Here is a 13932-nt window from a genome sequence, read left to right as displayed (position 1 = left end):
TGACACATTATATTGTGTGTAAAGGCCACTATGGGATGTTAATCTGTCACAGGGATGTTTGGCGTAAATGGGGGAGCCTGTGCTTTCTGAACGGCCTGGGGGTTCATGGTATCTTTAATCCGCCCTTTACCATAGGCCTCTATAACCTAGCAATTGGTGGCAGTGTCAGTCATTCGACCCCCACCAATGTTGCAACACTTTTTTAATATATAAGGCTGAATATGCACAAAATTTACATATTTTAAGGTTTTTAACTATTTAGTTTTAGGAGGGGTTTTTTAACACATCCATGATTTATAACCTACTGATAGGACCTTGGTTTGGGAGGCATCTGCCTATATAGTATCCTCTCTATACAGTGACAACTACAACCAGGAAACTCTATAGAATATTTTTATGTTCTAAGACAGTTTTGGATGTAATGTACAGGTAGATTTTACTATAAGGTATAAAGGGAAGTATATGACGGTGCATTTATAGGTTAACAATGGGGCCTGGCGACACAGATTTATTTAATTTCATAGCACAATGTAACTTTGTATGTAAAAGCTTATCATGCAAAGATAAAAAGAGCTGGTACTGAACTGGATCTAAGCCCGCGACCAATCACTCTCTTACTTAGGGATATGTTCTAGCCAGCAATGGTCTCTCCCTAATAGATACATTCATATCAACACATAATCCAGATCAGGTTACCTCTTTGTACCTGGCAGCACATTACTACCCAACCTCCGAATATCAGCAAGTTTAATTAGGATCAGAATAATCCATGCTGACAGCTCCTGTGTGCACAAATAGGGCACTAGAGGTTAGAAAGTGTTAAGTACCTTACATTGCCACTTGTGTAATGCAGAACAATAAATTCCCACCTTACAACTGCATCAGGAAGAAAAACTGGATTTCTCAATAAGTTCTCCATAATATTACAATTAAATATACTGAAGGTTTTATAAATATAAAGGATTCACATTGGGGTTAATACAATTCTAGAATATCCAGCGATTGGAATGAAAATAATGGATATATTTGTATATCTTTGTGTCTAGTTATTTCTAATCAGGGATATTGGGGCAGATCGTTCTTGGCGACTATGAGGAAGTCACGGTTGTTTTCTTACAGCTAGCACACTGACCCATTTTCACAGGTCTGATATGGGGCCATGAGCCCAGGGCAAAATTTTGGAAGGTCTTAGTCCTGTCCGTGTTGCAGCCCGAGCTCACTGAGATCAGTGAATGGGACTATGGTGGCAGGGGTGGCATCCAAGTGCTGTCTGTGCCGTTCATTCATGGCCCACCTATATCTCACAGTCATGTGCAGGTAGCCTAATTTACAGGTAGTACCATGGTCACCTCGGCTTTTAGAAAAAGCTGGCATGGATTCTATAAAAGGTACAAAGGAGCTACTCTACCATGTTGTCCTATGGGGAACCTTCACATGTTTCCCTTTTAAGGCCCCATATTGCAGAAAAGCAGCTTTTTTTGTTACAGATTTTGTTGCTTTTTTTGTGCCAAAGCCAGGAGGAGATTGAGCAGAAGGTAGAAGTATAAGAACTTCCTATAGATTCTCCATTCCATTTGTAGCCACTCTTGGCTTTGGCTCAAAAAACTGCAACAAAATCTGCAACAAAAAAAGCTGCTTTTCTGCAATATGGGGCCTTAAAAGGGAAACATGTGAAGGTTCCCCATAGGACAACATGGTAGAGTAGCTCCTTTGTACCTTTTATAGAATCCATGCCAGCTTTTTCTAAAAGCCGAGGTGACCATGGTACTACCTGTAAATTAGGCTACCTGCACATGACTGTGAGATATAGGTGGGCCATGAATGAACGGCACAGACAGCACTTGGATGCCACCCCTGCCACCATAGTCCCATTCACTGATCTCAGTGAGCTCGGGCTGCAACACGGACAGGACTAAGACCTTCCAAAATTTTGCCCTGGGCTCATGGCCCCAAAAAACTGCGTTTCCACAAAATGGGGCCTCAGCCTAGAGGTGCACAGCTTTATCATGCTTAGTCTACAACAATTTATCTCACCTATCCATGATTTGAGATATTCCTTATTCCTATTGCTGACACGTCCATTTAATACTTCTATTTATATGGCCATTAGGGGGTGCTGGTGGGGACATGTGCTCTAGATATTGGCGCAAATGTAGGAGTCATCAAGCCACCCTTGTATTGGCCAGGGCTATGGAAACAAACAGGGGCAAAGATTCAGTGTATGGCCTCTTTTATCCATTGGAGAATAGAAACAACAACAGGCACTCATACCTGTATCTAGGGAACTTTGGTATGTCCAATCTTCGGTATACTTATCGCTCATGGCATATGATTATTTTGCTCTAGCGGCCAGGAACAAATTGTTGTGACTTGATCATTTGCTGCTTCTAACCTGGTCACAGAACAAGGTGAACAGCACAGAGACAGGACCTAGTAGTTTATTAGAACATGGCGACATGAACAGATGAATAGTGAATTCTTTATACTATTATACAATACTCAACATTAAAATTGCAACACCAAAAAGAACAAGCCATAAGGTTTGGTGAATCGAGGAAGCAGCAAATGTCGCTACGACATGTAATATTCAAGCACCGGGCTCCAGTCTGTGGGCAAAAAAGCAGATTGAAAGCAGTTTTCAGCCACTGGAAATGTCAACAACTGGATCAAGAATACTTCTTAACGTTCAAAGGACTGAAAGAGGGACTGAATATGCGGTGCACTCACCAAGGCAAATTTAGGAATATCAGACCCGCCTCCAGCCTCACCCACTCCTACTTTTGCTCCACCCATTCTCATGTCTCCTTGCACCCCCAAACAGTATAACACCCCTATAGTGGTCCTGACACTGTAAACCCCACATTATAATGTCCCTCACAGTATGATAAATTGAACAATTAAACCCTTATACTCACCTCGCCCCATTCCCATGCTGTTCTTGACTGTGTCCTGCTCCTTGAACCGTCATGGACTAGGCGTGTAATATAAGAGACATCGCTACCTCGCACCTTCTGCTCCAAAGACACCGAGGCCAAATGTACTTAACTCATCTGTACTTAACTCAAGTACTCAACTCATCTGTGTCCAGAGAGGATGCAGATAAGTTGAAGTCAGGACAACATGCAAACTCCTTCTAGATGTTGTCCTTGATCAGATTCGAGCCCAGGACACCAGTGCTGTAAAGCAAAATGCTCCTGTAAAGGCCTTATTGACGTCTATGAACGAGTTTTTTTTAGGCATAACTGAAACTATAAGCGTCCTGAAAAGTGAAAGGGCTGCTGCAAAGAATTTTCTTAAATAAATCAGAAAGTGTCAGCGTATTCTTAAAAAATATGTTTAACATAAAACTTGGTTTAAGACATGAAAAGGTTATTTTCCGGTGACACAGTCCCTGGGCATATACTGTATACCAATATGTAGCTCCATGTTTTCTGGAGACCGTACAAAGACCCTTTTATGGATAATTATTTGTGCTCAGATCTTCAGATTTTTGTCCATCTGCTGCTTGTTCCCCCTAACAAGGCCAGGTATTTCCCAGGAATCTGCATAATTACAGAGTGAATAGACAAGCGCATAGCTGCAGACAGGAATGTGGACACCAGCAAATACCATACGTTTCTGTACAGCTTAATGAGCAATAACAATTGTGTATGTCTCACTTGGTCAAATTTTATTTTTGCATATTTATAATGCCAGATATGTCTGTGGTAATAAATGAGGAACATAAAAAGAGACTCCAGCCCAGGACAAGACTGAGGTTACAAGAACGGAGAACGTGCACTAATCTGGACTGGTTCTCACGGTCGCCACACACCCCAACTCTGACTATATCAGTCTTATCTTAGGAAAATGTTATTCTCATTTGGGTGCTAAAAATTGTGACGGTTTCTTAGAGAATTTACTTTTTTTATGCCGTCATGAACTTCTGGCAGAGCTATATATGCCCCAAGTACAGTGGGGCAAAAAAGTATTTAGTCAGTCACCAATAGTGCAAGTTCCACCACTTAAAAAGATGAGAGGCGTCTGTAATTTACATCATAGGTAGACCTCAACTATGAGAGACAAAATGAGAAAACAAATCCAGAAAATCACATTGTCTGATTTTGTAAGAATTTATTTGCAAATTATGGTGGAAAATAAGTATTTGGTCACCTACAAACAATCAAGATTTCTGGCTCTCACAGACCTGTAACTTCTTCTTTAAGAGTCTCCTCTTTCCTCCACTCATTACCTGTAGTAATGGCACCTGTTTAAACTTGTTATCAGTATAAAAAGACACCTGTACACACCCTCAAACAGTCAGACTCCAAACTCCACTATGGTGAAGACCAAAGAGCTGTCAAAGGACAACAGAAACAAAATTGTAGCCCTGCACCAGGCTGGGAAGACTGAATCTGCAATAGGCAACCAGCTTGGATTGAAGAAATCAACTGTGGGAGCCATAATTAGAAAATGGAAGATATACAAGACCACTGATAATCTCCCTCGATCTGGGGCTCCCCGCGAAATCTCACCCCGTGGGGTCAAAATGATCACAAGAACGGTGAGCAAAAATCCCAGAACCACGCGGGGGGACCTAGTGAATGAACTGCAGAGAGCTGGGACCAATGTAACAAAGCCTACCATCAGTAACACACTACGCCGCCAGGGACTCAGATCCTGCAGTGCCAGACGTGTCCCAGTGCTTAAGCCAGTACATGTCCGGGCCCGTCTGAAGTTTGCTAGAGAGCATTTGGATGATCCAGAAGAGTATTGGGAGAATGTCCTATGGCCTGATGAAACCAAACTGGAACTGTTTGGTAGAAACACAACTTTTGGTGTTTGGAGGAAAAAGAATACTGAGTTGCATCCATCAAACACCATACCTACTGTAAAGCATGGGGGTGGAAACATCATACTTTGGGGCTGTTTCTCTGCAAAGGGGCCAGGACGACTGATCCGGGTACATGAAAGAATGAATGGGGCCATGTATCGTGAGATTTTGAGTGCAAACCTCCTTCCATCAGCAAGGGCATTGAAGATGAAACGTGGCTGGGTCTTTCAACATGACAATGATCCAAAGCACACCGCCAGGGCAACGAAGGAGTGGCTTTGTAAGAAGCGTTTCAAGGTTATCAATACTTATTTTCCACCATAATTTGCAAATAAATTCTTACAAAATCAGACAATGTGATTTTCTGGATTTGTTTTCTCATTTTGTCTCTCATAGTTGAGGTCTACCTATGATGTAAATTACAGACGCCTCTGCTCTTTTTAAGTGGTGGAACTTGCACTATTGGTGACTGACTAAATACTTTTTTGCCCCACTGTATGCCTAATTTAAAGGGATTCTACCAATAAAATGCTTTTTTTCCCCTCAATAACACATAGGAATAGCCTTAAGAAAGGCTATTCTTCTCCTACCTTTAGATGTCTTCTCCGCGCGGCGTTTGGTTGAAATCCTGTTTTTCTTCGGTATGCAAATGAGTTCTCTCACAGCACTGGGGGCGTCCCCAATGCCATGAGGGAAATCTCCAGCACCGCCTCTCCAGACTGCACCTGCCCCCGGCCACAAGAAAAATGGATTGCTTACACAGTAAGTAAGCGGCCATTTTTTTGTGGCCTGTGTGCATGCACAGTTGGCTTTGCCCGAGGCCTAGAAGATTGAAACTTAGCTCTTTAAGAAGACGCACAGAGAGGCCGTTCCTGGAGAAGATGAGACGCCCCCAGTGCTGCGAGAGAACCATTTGCATACAGAAGAAAACTGGGATTTCTACCGAACGGCAGCACGGAGAAGACAGCTAAAGGTAGGAGAAGAATAGCCTTTCTTAAGACTATTCCTATGTGTTATCAAGAAAAAAAAAAGCATTTTAATGGTAGAATCTAGAGATGAGCGAATACCGTTCGATCGAGTAGGTATTCAATTGAATATTAGGGTATTCGACATATTTGATTCCGATCGAAGACCACACGGTAAATGCAGTAAAAATTCGTATGCCCTCCCATCTTCCCTGGCGCTTTTTTTGCACCAATAACTGTGCAGGGAATGTGGCACAAGAAGCAGGAAATCATAGGGATCTAAAACAAAATAGGAAAAAGTCATTGACTGGCGAAATCAAGTGGCCTCAGATTTATAAGACTAGTGTCAGCCATATTCGTGTCAGATGCGTTTTGGGGAGATAGGGAGAGACATTGTACTGAGGATGAGAGAGAGTTTAGCCACTGCTAGGCAGGAAAAATTAGAAAAAAATAGAGCTACACTGCAGGAATAGTGTATATACACTGATCCTGCCAAAGATGCGTCAGGGTAGCAACAAGAGATGGGGATGGGGACGTGGAAATCCAGCTGGGGATCCAGGCCACAGTCCAGGTACTGGAGAGGGGCAGCCAGCAGTGCCCCTCGTCATTAGCACAAGGGGATGTGGACGTGGAAATCCAGCTGGGGATCCAGGCCACAGTAGCTCGACTGCAGATCCAATTAGCTACTGGAGAGAGGCAGCCAGCAGTGCCACAACGTCAAGCAGGGTGCATGATACCCCGCTGATGAGGTCCGAGCATCGGGAAGTTATGCTAGGGTGGATAGCAGATATTGTGGACCCGCAACCAGCATGTCCCATCAACAGTACTGATGAATATAAAACAAAACAAAGACACCGAGCGCACTAAGTGTAGTATTTGAGAGTACACAAATGATTAAAAACTGGGTAAGTATTAACGTGGACCAGATGGCCTCTCACCTTATGAGGTTGTGAACAGTCACAACACTTGAAATCGTATTAGGGTGAGAGTGGCAGCAGTTCAATCCGTCACCGGAGAACCGGAGGAAATACTGAAGAGGAAAAGGGGACCAAAGGTCCGTTGAGGGAGAACCGCGCACACTGGTATGTTTAGGAAGATGGTAAACCAGGGTCCAATCACATAGGGTTTATTGGGTAGTTAAAAATACAGCATACAGCACGACGCGTTTCGGGCCTTACACTGGCCCTTTCTCAAGTGTAAAAAAACGAGAGCTGTAGGATGATATAATAAAACATACTAAATAAAAACATAAAATAATGTAAGGGGACCATCAAGGTATAATCAAACGAACAAGAGGGCGTCTGACCCATAAGAATGCATCAACATATATTGAAAGATACGTATGTATACATTTAAAAGAAAACATAAATTGGTTTTGACATTCTGTAAAAAATTAAATAGATGACAAATGTCAAGCTCAAAGGATGTAACTATAATAGGTGTGACATTAGGTACAAACAACAACATAGATATAGCTACAAGTGTGCCATATCTCGTAATGATCAAAATAGTGATCCAACTGGTGGATAGTGCGCACCCACAGTCAGTATTATTATCTATGCATGTGGCTATGAATTTTCTTGCCTTCCATTTCCCTCTGTCATTGACCCTTCATCAACTACTGGGTTGTGAGGAATTTCAATCTTCAACTTTTTTGTATCTGGCAAACACCAATGTCATTTGTATCAATTTGTATCCATTCAGAGCACAATCTGCTATTGTGTTACATGTTTACCACTACTGTTTTATATTTATTTGCATTCTATTCATTCATAATATTGACTGTGGGTGCGCACTATCCACTAGTTGGATCACTATTTTGATCATTACGAGATATGGCACACTTGTAGCTATATCTATATTGTTGTTTGTACCTAATGTCACACCTATTATAGTTACATCCTTCGAGCTTGACATTTGTCATCTATTTAATTTTTTACAGAATGTCAAAACCAATTTATGTTTTCTTTTAAATGTATACATACGTATCTTTCAATATATGTTGATGCATTCTAATGGGTCAGACGCCCTCTTGTTCGTTTGATTATACCTTGATGGTCCCCTTATATTATTTTATGTTTGTATTTAGTATGTTTTATTATATCATCCTACAGCTCTCGTTTTTTTGCACTTGAGAAAGGGCCAGTGTAAGGCCCGAAACGCGTCGTACTGTATGCTGTATTTTTAACTACCCAATAAACAGTACTGATGAGACACAGTTCCATGTGTCTGTGCCAGCACACAAGTTCCTCGTCCTCCTCCTCCAACACCACCACCTTCGCTGTAAATAAATACCATATTTTTCGGACTATAAGACGCACTTTTTTTCCCCAAAATTTTTGGGGAAAAGAAGGGTGCGTCTTATAGTCTGAAGGTGGCGCCTGGCATCCGCTGTAATAGAGAGACGGAAGCCGGCAAGTGATAGACGCCATTACAGGTGCCGGGGCCTGAGACATCGCTGCGCTCCTCTGCCCTGCAGGGCAGGGCTTCATGCAGGGCAGAGGATCGTAGCGATGTCTCAGGCCCCGGCGTCTATCCCTCCCCGGCATCCGCCTCTCTATTACAGCGGATGCCGGGTCAGTATCCGTGGCCCCTTCTCCCCCGGGGCCGGTCCCCACCGGCCCCGTACCTGTAGAGTTGCAGGCCGGCTCCTGCGCGGCGATATCGCAGGAGCCGACCTGTTCGGGTGACAGCTGGGAGCCTAATGAGGCTCCCCGGCCTGTCACGGCTATATTAGTATTGCGGCTGGTCTCTATGACCAGCCGTAATACTAATAGACAGAATGTCCCATAGACGGCAATACAGTTGTATTGCCGTCTATGGGACTTGCGATCAAGTGACCGCAGGCTCAAGCCCCGGGGGGGGGGATAAAATAGTAAAAAAAAAAAAAAAAGCTTTAAAAATATGAAATAAATAAAAGTTCTAAATCACCTCCTGTTTTTTTTTCAATACAAGGTGATCTAAGCAATAGATATCCCCCAAAATGGTATAACTAAAAATTACAGCTGGCCCCGCAAAAAAAACACTCTATGCGTCCCCGTACAGCTGCAGGGTCACCTGTCAATGTGGCCTTGCAGCTGTTGCAAAACTACAACTCCCATATATTAAATATTTTACCAGTTTTTGCTTCAAAAATTTTTTTCCCTATTTTCCTCCTCTAAAACCTAGGTGCGTCTTATAGTCCGAAAAATACGGTAGTTAAAAAAAGCCATTAATGTTGGGCCTGAAAAATAATTTTTTTAGGGCTCACCCAAAAGGGGCTGAAAATTATTGTTTTAGGGCTCACCCCAAGGGCCTGAAAACTAATTATTTTAGGGCTCACCCCTAAGTCCAAAAACTAAAACTCTGCTGGTTAAAGGCTCAATTCACCCCAAGGAGCAAAACACTGCTGGTGCATGGCTGTACTCACCCCAAGGGCCAAAAACACTGCTGGTGCAAAGCTCTACTCACCCCAAGGGCCAAAAAGTAAAACACTGCTGGTGCAAGGCTCTACTCACCCCAAGGGCCAAAAAGTAAAACACTGCTGGTGCAAGGCTCTACTCACCTCCAAGGGCCAAAAACACTTCTGGTGCAAGGTTCTACTCACCCCAAGGGCCAAAAAGTAAAACACTGCTGGTGCAAGGCTCTACTCACCCCCAAGGGCCAAAAACACTTCTGGTGCAAGGTTCTACTCACCCCAAGGGCCAAAAAGTAATACACTGCTGGTTAAAGGCTCAATTCACCCCAAGGAGCAAAACACTGCTGGTGCATGGCTGTACTCACCCCAAGGGCCAAAAACACTGCTGGTGCAAAGCTCTACTCACCCCAAGGGCCAAAAAGTAAAACACTGCTGGTGCAAGGCTCTACTCACCCCAAGGGCCAAAAAGTAAAACACTGCTGGTGCAAGGCTCTACTCACCTCCAAGGGCCAAAAACACTTCTGGTGCAAGGTTCTACTCACCCCAAGGGCCAAAAAGTAAAACACTGCTGGTGCAAGGCTCTACTCACCCCCAAGGGCCAAAAACACTTCTGGTGCAAGGTTCTACTCACCCCAAGGGCCAAAAAGTAATACACTGCTGGTTAAAGGCTAGATTCACCCAAAGGGCAAAAAACTCTGCTGGTGCAAGGCGCAACTCACTTAAAGGGCCTAACACTCCGCTGGTGAAAGGCTGAAGTCACCTCAAGGGCCTCACCCTCTGCTGGTAGCTCAGTTTAAGGGCCTGTAACTTCATTTAGAAGGGCTCACATGAAGGGCCAGAAAAGTAATTTTTGTAGGTCTCACCACATCACACACACACAAACAATGACAGTTAAGGGTGGGGGCTGCTCCTTGTTTGATTGTGAATGAGCTGGTCCACCATGTTAATTTAGCATATACCCTGGAAAGGATGCTAGCCACCAAAAATCACACCTTTTCCAAATTTCGCTCTAAATGGGCTCTCTGGCTCCCCCTAATGGAGAAGGGGAAAAGTTCCCACAGCTAGTTCCTGCTCCCCCTACTCTGCTCTCCCTGATAGACACTAGCTCCTGGTAGGTGAAGGGCTTGACATATTGCCCTAGCCTCTATCTCAGTTTTGGGCACGATGTAACATTGAAGTGAGCTAGGCATTGTTGTACTTTGCATTACCAAGGTAGTTTGCTTTTTGCTCTATGTTATTTATCCCCTATTATTGTCACTGTCCCCCCATCCCTTGTATCCTACTGCTGATTTTTTCTCTCAAGCGTCTATCCCCTAGGGTTAAACCTTGCGGATTGGACTCTTCTGCTGATGGCTATAGCTCTTGTTTATCTGGAGCATTTTTGCCGACTTTATTTTTGTAATTTTTCTGTATTATACATATGCCTTCTTGTTTTCATATTTTTGTATGTTGTACAGTTTTGCTTCCTTTTTATGCGATCAAAAATTTCAATAAAAAACAAATTTAAAATAAAAATTTTCCCCTCCCCTCTCCATAGCGTTCTGTGTGAGGTAGAGTATGGAGATGAATTCCTATGTAAATAAACTGTAGATTGGAGCAGGAGAGCAGCTTAGCAAGGGTTAATAGAAATAGATCTCCTAAATAAGATATACTGTCTGTATTACAACGCTTCTTATATGCACCAACTGTTTTTGTAAATCACAACTACTCCTCCATTCAAATAATATTTTCTGACATTGCTTTGGATCTTTTCCCAACGATTGTTCCCCCTTGTGTTTAGTTTTTCATTAAAAACTCTTCCCTCCTGAACCTAATTTACACCAGTATCATATTTAACCTTTTCCTGTCATTGCCATAATATTATGGCAGTTGTCAGGTAGCCATTGGATCACAGGTCTCTGCTGTATTATACAGAAGACCTGGCACTAATGTCCGTGGGAACTCCTCTAGCATCTCGGTCAAAGCAAACTGAGGTGCTATTTTGCCATCAGCACCTGGGTGCTGCCATTTTGCCAGGGATCACCAGCACCCAGAGCGAGACCTTGGGCTGGCATCCCATTGGCATGACACCTGAGAGAGTATTGAAGGTTTCCAGGTAGGTTGCTCTATGCAGCCTGTCAGACAAATAATGATATTATGCAATGGATTAGTACTGTAATGCATTGCATTAGTGATCAGACCCCCTGGGGTTCAGGACCCTTACGGTTTAATAAATACAATAAAAGAGTTTATTAAAAAAATTAAAAATTGAAATCACCCCCATCTAAAATACATAAAAGTACTCAAATACTGTGGAGCACATACACATTAGGTATCTCTGTGTCCGAAAACACTTGCTCTACAAACTTATATAAAATATACTAGCCTCTGCCTGTGACTTCGTTTGTGTGTTGTTGACGTCAATGCTCCGCCTATATTCAGCAAATTGCTCCCATCGATGGTTTGCCTGCTCCGGCATTTCAGCAGCTCTCAAGCTGTCCTGCTGCTGACCTTGTTCCTCACACCGTGCCTGTGATTGTTCCAGCATCTCATCTCGGCAGCGCGCTGGGACGCCACATGATGAGCATGCTGTTGGTGTTGCTGGTCCACCTGCTTCAGCGTTTCAACAGCTGTCAAGCTGGCCTACTGCTGAACTCATTCCTCGCGCTGTGCCCGTGATTGTTGCGGTATCTCAGCAGCTCGCTGGGATGCTATATAATGAGCGTGTTATTGGCATTGATGATGCGCATGCTCCAGCATTTAGGCAGCTCTCAAGTTGGCCTGCCGCTGAACTTGTTTCTCGCACTGTGCCTGTGATTGTTCCGGCATCTCAGCAGCTTGCTGGAACGTCATATAATCAGCGTGTTGTTGGCATTGATGATCTGCCTGCTCCGGCGTTTCGGCAGCTGTCAAGCTGACCTGTCGCTGAACTCGTTCCTCGCACTGTGCCTGTGATTGTTCCAGCATCTCAGCAGCTTGCTGGGACACCATTTAATGACCATGTTGTTGGCGTCGATGGTCCCGCTCAGCTCCAATTGAGGAGAACTCTGTGACTTCTGGCCTCCTTCATAACTTTCGTTGTTTGCGACAAATTAGATTTTCTTTTTCAAGGCATGTTGAAAATTGGCAAACTGCCAATTTGGATTAAAGGTGTTTGCCCATTTGAGTTTGTCATCAGTGACTGAAGCAGATCAGATAATATGCAAATACATGTACACTGAGGGTTAGTGTGTGTTTACACACAAAGATAATAGCCCTGGCTTTCTCAGAAGCTGAGATAAGAACAGTGTAATATAGTATGTGAACAAAAATTCATAACAGTCTTGAAGCCATGTCATTTACCGGGATAAAAAGTAGTCTATGTTTTAATCGAGGTTACAATCTATCAATTTGCCAAATTGCATCCAAATCCGTTCAGCCGTTTTTGCTTGATTGAGGAACAAACACACAAACATCCAAACACACAAATTTAGGATTTCCTGTATATTGAAAAAAAATCAAAAATGCCAAACCCGCCGTTTTTTCACTGTTTTGCCTCTGATAAAAATTTGAATAAAAAGTGATCAAAGCAAAAGCATTTCCCCAAATTAGTATAACTAAAAAGTACACCCCGCCCCGCGATAAAAGATGCCCTATGTATTCCCGTACATACATGTGGCGACTTTTAGAAAAATTTTTTTCACAGTTTTGGATTTTTGTTAAGGGGTTAAAATGTAAATAAAACCATATAAATTCGGTGTTCCCAGAATCGTAACTAAACATAGAATACAGGTGACATGTCATTTTGGCTGCACAGTGAGCGCGGTAAAAGCGAAGGCGGTAAGAAATTCGCACAAATGCACCTTTCTCCAATTCCACCCCATTCTGAATTTTTTTTACAGCTTCCCAGTATACTGTATTGTACAGAATAATAATGGCGGCATCAGGAAGAACAATTTGTCCTGCAAACATTAAAACCTCATATGGCTCTGAGAGCGGAGAAATAGAAATGTTAGGGGGTTTGGAAGTGGGGGGGGGGGAGTCAAAAACGAAAATTTAACAATGTCACTGCGGAAAGGGGTTACAGGCTTTAGTCATGTCCTCTTTCCCTTCTCTCCTCAGGGCTATACAGATTAAGTTATCTAAGCCTCTCCTGATGTTTTATACTTTGGACTTTCTACCATTTTCGTTGTCCGCCTTTGCACCAGTTCTGCTCCTGATGGTCTTGCCTATGCACGGGCATTAATATTTGAAGGGTTATGGAATACAAGTACAGTTGGCTTTAGCCAAATATTGGTTTTGCTGAAAATAATCACACCATTATAATGAAAGGTGTAACATGAGGTTCCTGGTCTCTGATACAAAACCAGGCCCCCAGCTATAATATATCATATTTGCATACCTCCCAACCGTCCCGATTTCCGCGGGACATTCACGATTTCGGTGACGTGTCCCACGGTCCCGGTTGGAGGGAGGTATTTCCCGATTTCAACTCAGATCTGCGTCCAGAGGATGCAGATCTGAGTTGAACACATACGCGGCTAAAGCAAGGAGCTGACACAGTTCAGAGGAGAAGGTAAGTGTAATGTGTACACTGAGGTGGAATGTGAAACTGGGGGCAGATGAAGGAGAGGACGGCATGACACTGGGGGCAGAGATGTGGGGACATGAATCTGGGGGCAGAGATGGAGGGACATGAATCTGGGGGCAGAGATGTGGAGACATGAATCTGGGGGAAGAGATGGAGAGGACATGAATCCAGGGGCAGAGATGGAGAGGACATGAATCCGGGGGCAGAG

The sequence above is a fragment of the Leptodactylus fuscus genome, chromosome 2 (assembly GCF_031893055.1).
Source record: "Leptodactylus fuscus isolate aLepFus1 chromosome 2, aLepFus1.hap2, whole genome shotgun sequence".
In the NCBI taxonomy this organism is placed as follows: Eukaryota; Metazoa; Chordata; class Amphibia; order Anura; family Leptodactylidae; genus Leptodactylus; species Leptodactylus fuscus.
This window is presented reverse-complemented; position numbering follows the sequence as displayed.